We start from the raw sequence: 8,261 nt of genomic DNA, 5'->3' as shown, positions 1-8,261 counted from the left end.
AAGTGAAATAAGTCAAGCAGAGAAAGTCAATTATCATATGGTTTCACTTACTTGTGGAACATAAGGAATAGCATGGAGGACACTAGGAGAAGGAAGGGAAAAATGGGGGTGAGGAATTGGAGGGCGAGATGAACCATGAGAGACTATGGACTCTGAGAAACAAACAGGGTTTTAGAGGGGAGGGGGGAGGGGGGATTGGTTAGCCCGGTGATGGGTATTAAGGAGGGCACATACTGCATGGAGCACTGGGTGTTATACGAAAACAGTGGATCGTGGATCACTACATGAAAAACTAATGATGTGTTGTATGGTGACTAACATAACATAATAAAATTTAAAAAAAAAAAGGGAAAAAGACAGTCTCTTCAACAAATGGTGTTGGGAAAATTGGACAGCCATATGCAGAAGAGTGAAACTGGAACATTTCCTTACACCACCCATAAAAATAGACTCCAAATGGTTGAAAGACCTAAATGCGCGACAGGAGTCCATCAAAATCCTAAAGGAGAACACAGGCAGCAACCTCTTCAACCTCAGCTGCAGCAACTTCTTCCTAGAAACATTGCCAAAGGCAAGGGAAGCAAGGGCAAAAATGAACTATTGGGACTTCATCAAGATAAAAAGCTTTTGCACAGCAAAAGAAACAGTCAACAAAACCAAAAGACAACCGACAGAATGGGAGAAGATATTTGCAAATGACATATCAGATAAAGGGCTAGTATCCAAAATCTATAAAGAACTTATCAAACTCAGCACCCAAAGAACAAATAATCTAATCAAGAAATGGGCAGAAGACATGAACAGACATTTCTGCAAAGACATCCTAATGGCCAGCAGACACATGAAAAAGTGCTCAACATTGCTTGGCATCAGGGAAATCCAAATCAAAACCTCAATGAGATACCACCTCAAACATTCAGAATGGCTAAAATTAACAAGTCAGGAAACGACAGATGTTGGCGGGGATGCGCAGAAAGGGGAACCCTCCTACAGTGTCAGTGCGAATGCAAGCTGGTGCAGCCACTCTGGAAAACAGTATGGATGTTCCTCAAAAAGTTGAAAATAGAGTTACCATAAGACCCAGCAATTGCACTACTGGGTATTTACCCCAAAGATACAAATGTAGGGATGCGAAGGGGTATGTGCGCCCCGATGTTTACAGCAGCACTGTCCACAATAGCCAAACTATGGAAAGAACCAAGATGTCCATCGACAGATGAATGGATTAAGAAGATGTGGTATATATATATACAATGGAATATTATGCAGCCATCAAAAGGAATGAGATCTTGCCATTTGCAACGACGTGGATGGAACTGGAGGGTGTTATGCTGAGCAAAATAAGTCAATCAGGGAAAGACATGTATCATACGATCTCACTGATATGTGGAATTCTTAATCTCAGGAAACAAACTGAGTGTTGCTGGAGTGGGGGAGGTGGGATGGATGGAGTGGCTCGGTGATAGACATTGGGGAGGGTATGTGCTATGGTGAGCGCTGTGAATTGTGCAAGACTGCTGAATCACAGATCTGTACCTATCTAACAAATAATGCAATATATGTTAAGAAAAAAAAAGAAGATAGCAGGAGGGGAAGAATGAAGGGGGTGAAATCGGAGGGGGAGACAAACCATGAGAGACGACGGACTCTGAAAAACAAACTGAGGGTTCTAGAGGGGAGGGGTTGGGAGGATGGGTTAGCCCGGTGATGGGTATTAAAGAGGGCATGTTCTGCATGGAGCACTGGGTGTTATGCACAAACAATGAATCATGGAACACTACATCAAAAACTAATGATGTAATGTATGGTGATTAACATAACAATAAAAAATTAAAAACAAAAATGAATGAAAGCTGTTGTGCTAGTTCGGCGACACAAATACTAAAATCGGAATTATACAGAGAAGATTAGCATGGCCTCTGCACCAGGATAACACACAAAATCGTGGAGCATTCCATTAAAAAAATGAAGGCTATGACCTGAAAAAAATGGGCATGTGTTCCACTTATACTTTTATATAGAACATCCAGATAATTGAGATTGAAGTATTTTACTTGGTTTTTGCTATACTTATATTATACGTGCCCTTCTCACATCATCAGTTTGGACATATTGCTGGTAGTCTATTGTGTTAGCTACAGTTTTGTCTGCTTAATGTGATTTTCTTCCACCTCATTCTTTCTCTACTTTTTCTTGTTAGCTTGACTTCTCTGACTGACCAGAGAAGTTGTAAGATAATAGGCATTTTCAATAAGAATATCCCGTCTCCTTGGCAAAATGATTATTTCGGGAATGGGCAAGTGATCTAAGCCAGTCTGTGGGGGAAATTGCTAGAACTCTTGCTGGAACTTGAGTAAGAAATTCTATCTCTGTAATTAAAAGATATAAAGATGGTGTAAATCTATATTTGTTAATACAGTGGGAGGGAATTTTCCAAAAGATAAAGCACACACAGAAAATCGGAGTCAAGGAGGAAAAGTGAGAACTATCCTTTGAGTGATTGGAACCAGCTCTGCTTGAAGCTCTGGACTTTCCAATAGATTTCTCTCTTATTTAAACTAGTTTGAGTTGGGTTATCCTTCACTTGAAACTGAAATTGTCATAATGTACCTTGCCTTTGAATAATATTTCCCTCTGCTCCACTCACACCATTAGTCCCCTGCTCCTGGTCTCTCTCTCTCTTACACACATACACACACACACACACACACACACACACACACTCCCTCTTTGTCAGTAGTTCTGAGTATAGCTTCCATATTAAAAAGACATATTGAATCTCTTTCTTAGATCTTAATATGAATTTATCACAATATATTTTTTTTTTTTTTTTTTTTTTAAAGATTTTATTTATTTATTTTGAGAGAGAGAGAATGAGAGAGAACACATGAGAAGGGATAGGGTCAGAGGGCAAAGCAGACTCCCTGCCGAGCAGGGAGCCCGATGCGGGACTCGATCCAGGGACTCCAGGATCATGACCTGAGCTGAAGGCAGTCGCTTAACCAACTGAGCCACCCAGGCGCCCTATCACAATATATTTTTATAAAAAGTAAGATCTAACATGTAACATCCATAGATGAATTACAAAGGATTTAAATTCTCCAATTTTGCCTAAATTTTATTCTTTTGAATTCTTATTATTTTACCCTAAATAACTAAAAAGTTAAGGAATACACTTGTTTCATCTTCCCCACCATCCTATGCTGTCTTTAGTGCTCCAACCTCTCTCACTTTTCATAATGTTTTAGTTTTTCCCATGTGTTTCAAAATTCAAGGATATCTTTCTGGATTCTGGCACATCTTCATATATATTCTGAGTTCCTTAGATTATTCCACACTATTCTGCTCACAGTATCCTAACTTTGGAAGAGTAAAAAGAACCAAGTTGCAATTTCTTTCTTTCTGCATTACTTCCTCTTAAAAAGGGCATGAGTAACCTGGGAAAGCTTTCCCAGTCCATCCATAAATCACTAACTATCAGGTAAATACAAATCAAAACCACAATGAGATACCACCTTACACCAGTTAGAATGGCAAAAATTAACAAGGCAGGAAACAACAAATGTTGGCCAGGATGTAGAGAAAGGGGAACCCTCTGACACTGTTGGTGGGAATGTAAGCTGGTACAGCCACTCTGAAAACCTTGAGGAGGTTCCTCAAGATGTTAAAAATAGAGCTAGCCTATGACCCAGAAACTGCACTACTAGGTATTTACCCAAAAGATACAGATGTAGTGAAAAGAAGGGCCACATGCACCCCAATGTTCATAGCAGCAATGTCCACGATAGCCAAACTGTGGAAGGAGCCAAGATGCCCTTCAACAGATGACTGGATAAAGAAGGTGTGGTACATATATACAATGGAATATAACTCAGCCATCAAAAAGGATGAATACCCACCATTTGCATCGACACAGATGGAACTGGAGGGGACTATGTTAAGTGAAGTAAGTCAAGCAGAGAAAGACAATTATCATATGGTTTCACTCATATGTGGAACATAAGCAATAGCATGGAGGACCATAGGGAAAGGGAGGGAAATCTGAAGGGGGAGAAATAAGAGAGGGAGATGAACCCTGAGAGACTATGGACCCCGGGAAACAAGGTTTCAGAGAGGAGAGGGGTGAGGGATGAAGTAACAGGGTGATGGGTACTAAGGAGGGCACGTTTTGTGATGAGCACTGGGTGTTATATGCAACGAATGAATCATTGAACACTACATCAAAAACTAATGATGTACTATACAGTGGCTAACTGAACATAATGAAAGAAAAAGAAAAAAGAGCCCCCCTCAATAGTAACTTGTGGATTACAGTACCAGCATCCCTTATACACTACTCCTAACCCTTTGCAGTACCTTCTGCTAGCAAATCATGCACAGAAGTAAAATAAAATGTCATTTTGTGTTACACTTTAATTACCTCTGTTTTTATTAAACCCCAAACAAAGCAGAGTTTCTGTGGGTCAATGAAAGTGGCTTAAAAAAATAAGAAAAGCATTAGTGATGGAAGTGATACTTGTTCTGGGAAACATCTGCTCTTCTATCCCATATCATTACAGCTATATTTGATTTTCCACACGGAAAATTGTTTGCACCTGTCCTCAGCATTTTTTTTCCAGCACACATTTCCAGCATATCATTAACATTCACTCTTTCTTCTGCTAAACAACACTTCACACTATTGAATCAGTGTTGCTAATCATGTCAGAAGAAGGTGATCTAGTCATTTATCACTGTTCTGGCAACATTTATGTCCCTGGACTCAGGTAATCTCTTCAGAAGTCATTAGAATGGATTGCTTGCACTGAGTGTTGTCAATCAGCCTGCATAATTAAATCAGGCAGAATAAATAGTTTGAGTTGCATACCAAGATTATGCACTTTTGAAGATATACTGGCACTTTTGATTGCATTCTATTGAAACATTTTATCAGATTAAAGTTTAGAGCCTTTGGAAAATATGATCTTTATATGCTTCTTTTGACACACCAATTAACCTTGAATAGTGCCACTTAGCTCAAATTTCAATCTTTTGCTCACTTCCCAGAATCTTTTAAGAATTGAACAGGGCCATATCTCTTGCATTAGGTGAGAAAGGATGTGATCTGTCTCTCATTTCCAGGATATAATCCAGACTCTAGCAAACAACCTGGGCCTGATTGATCCAGTTTACCTGTCAGGGCCCAATTTTCATGGGCAAGACGGCCCACTTAAGATGGGACTCATTTAATTTTGTTGAAATATTTGACTAGGTATTCATTTACCTGATGGCGTAGCATACTCTGCACTGCTCTGTGATAGTGAAAACTGCACCTATAAACCTTTTTCTCATCAACCTACATTATTAGACTAGAAGATTCTAAATATAAAATGTTACTTTCTTTTAATGGAAGTCAAATAAGAAAACTCTGCCTCAGTGAGGTTATAGATGGTTATCATAACATTTCTACTCTAAGGTTGTTGGTTAAAAAATTCTACAGAAATCGAACAACTAAAATTGTCCAATATGTGCTTTAAATAAATGAGAGAGATTTGCATCAAAATCAAGCATTTGACAGCTGCTCTCTCTTTTTAGTTTAACCCCCTAAATGAAGGAGACAATGAAAAGGTAGTGGAGGAAAGGGGGCAGGAAGTGTGGGTACTATGTATTTAGATTTATTTATTACTTTTATAAAATTCAAATACCAAGCCACCATAGGTTTTAATTGTCCTGGCTTTGGAACCAGATTGCTTGGGTTCAAGCCTTGGTTTGCCTCTTGGCTGTGTGATTTCGGCCAAGTTATTTAACCTCTTTATGCTGTAGTTTCTTCATCCGTAAAAATGGGGATAATAATAGAGCCTCCTTCACTGATTTGAATTATGTATATAAAACACCTGAAAAATGCCTGTTACGGGTATTGCTATGTGTTAGTTACTAGCTAATTATTAATCTTAGTAAATCATAAAATTGAGTTAATAAAAGTTAAACCTGACTTTCAAAAAAACACATTTCTCATTCTAAAGAGAAGATTGCTTTGCTTGTTGTATTTTTTCTATTGACCTCATTTGTTTAATTGTTAGATATTTTGTCTGACCTCTCCCCTGCTTTCAGATTTAGACTGCCTAGAAATCAAAACTCCTATTTCATCAGGCATATCATACCTGACACTCAGCATGTTCAAGTTGAATGAAAGCAGGATTTGCAACATACAAACTTCAGCTTATTGACACAATTTAACTTGGATCCATGCTGAAAGCTCCGATTGAAATTTTGAAATCCTTTTGCTGATGATCAGTTTTAGGAAGTTCCCATCTCCTGAATGCCTACCAGTCTAAACTATATGGCAGATACATGAAGCAGAATAAGTAAACATTTCTTTGCTGGAAAAATGAGTAGGAAGAAGATAGAATCCTGTATTTTTACAAGTTACAAGTGTACACAGTAATTTATTTTTTGCCATCATACCAATGCTAAGATGGTTCCTTATCTAGAAGGTATCTTTTTAGCTCTAAAATTCCATGATTTCCCAATCAGAAACTGTTATGTTACAAAATGCTTTCGACCAAACCCTATATAGCCTAAATAAACTTTATTTCGAATCCTATCATTTTAATTTAGCAAAATTTTCTTTATTTTATTATAAGTACTCATTTTAAAACTGAACTGAATTCAGAATGTACAACTTATTTAAATTAGTATCAAGTGTGTTGTATACTTGAAAGAAAATGCTGGAGAATTTCAAATTCAAAACTGAGAAATTCTCAAGGCTTTCTCTACTAGTATCAGTCCATTGTCCTTAAAGGAGCATCTTTATTCTGTCACAGGATCATTTATCAAGATACTAATTCAGGTTTGTTCCCACATTTTGTAGACATTTTTCTCTTCCTCATTCCAAGAAAGAAGACACACTCTGTATTCTGAGTTCTGAGAAACTTGTTTCAGAGTGTGGTCAGGTTTTTTTTAAGATTTTATTTATTTATTTGACAGAAAGTGAGAGAGTACAAGCAGGGGGAGAGGCAGAGGGAGGAGGAGAGGCAGAGGGAGAAGGAGAAGCAGGCTCCCCGCCAAGCAGGGAGCCCGACATGGGGTTTGATCCCCAGGACCCTGGGATCATGACCTAAGCCAAAGGCAGACACTTAACCAACTGAGCCACCCAGGTGCCCCAGAATGTGGTAGTTTTTTTAACTGATTTAGTGTTGCCATAGAAGAATTGTAGGATGCAAGATTCAGAGAAAGCCTAGACCTGTCTTTGCTGAGAACAGTTATATAATTCTAAAATACACAAAACCAAGACTTAAGAAAACATACTTCAGAAACCTTGAGATGACTTCAACACAGTTTCTGCTCTCAAGGAGCTCCCCAGTCTACTGAATGGACAGACCCGTAAAAAACAGGCAATGGCAATGCTAGGCAATAAAATGAGGCATAGGGAATATACTTTAACTTGGCACTTAACCTGGACTGGTGGTAACAGGGAAAGCTTCTGGGCAAGGTGATGCCTAAGAGTCTTAATGTAAAAGATATCCAGGCAGAGAAAAGCATTCAAGAAAGTAAGAATGTCATGAACAAATGCACAAGCAAGAGAGCATGGCACCTTCAATGAACCGCAAATAATTCTGAATGGTTGGAGCTTAGACTGTGAAGTGGTAAAGATAGGGGTTAGAAAAACATTGAAAGATTTCAAGCAGAGGAATGATGTGGTCATATCTGCATTTTAGAAAGACAGTACTGGTAGCACTGTGTTAAAAAGATTGTAGGGGATCACAAGTGGTGGCAAGAAGATCAGTTCAGTTAGCAGGCTAGTGCAGAGGTCCAGCTGAGAGGTGGTAATATTTTAGACAACAGCAGAGACAGTTGGGATAGAAAAGAAAAGACATATTAAAGACAAATTTTGAAATAGACTCATAACGATTTGGTGACAAGAATTAGCATGGAGTAGTGAAAAAGACAAAAGAGGACAAGATGATTCTTAGGTTTCAGGTTATGGTTAACAGGCTGGTTTCATATGAGTGCCATTTCTTTCCTTTTTAAAAAAATTTTTTATTTAAATACCAGTTACCTAATATACAGTGTAATATTAGCTTCAGGTGTACAATATAGTGATTCAACACTTCCATACAATGCCCAGTGCTCATCACAGGAAGTGCACTCCTTAAGCCCCATCACTTATTTTATCCACCACCCCACCTCCCCTCTGCTAACCATCAGTGTCCTGTAGTTAAGAGTCTGTTTCTTGGTTTGCCTCCCTCTCTCTTTTTCTCCTTTACTTCTTTGTTTTGTTT

The 8,261-nt window shown here is 38.5% G+C and overlaps 1 non-coding gene across 1 annotated transcript; it reads left to right on the top strand.

Moving 5' to 3' along the window:
• The first annotated feature begins 1,858 nt into the window (after positions 1 to 1,858).
• Positions 1,859 to 1,964, top strand: LOC123323483. Its single transcript, XR_006539426.1, has one exon. It is a non-coding gene; the product is annotated as a U6 spliceosomal RNA (small nuclear RNA).
• Positions 1,965 to 8,261: the final 6,297 nt, after the last annotated feature.

This window comes from Neomonachus schauinslandi, chromosome X, assembly GCF_002201575.2.
Source record: "Neomonachus schauinslandi chromosome X, ASM220157v2, whole genome shotgun sequence".
Classification (NCBI taxonomy): Eukaryota; Metazoa; Chordata; class Mammalia; order Carnivora; family Phocidae; genus Neomonachus; species Neomonachus schauinslandi.
This window is presented reverse-complemented; position numbering and strand designations above follow the sequence as displayed.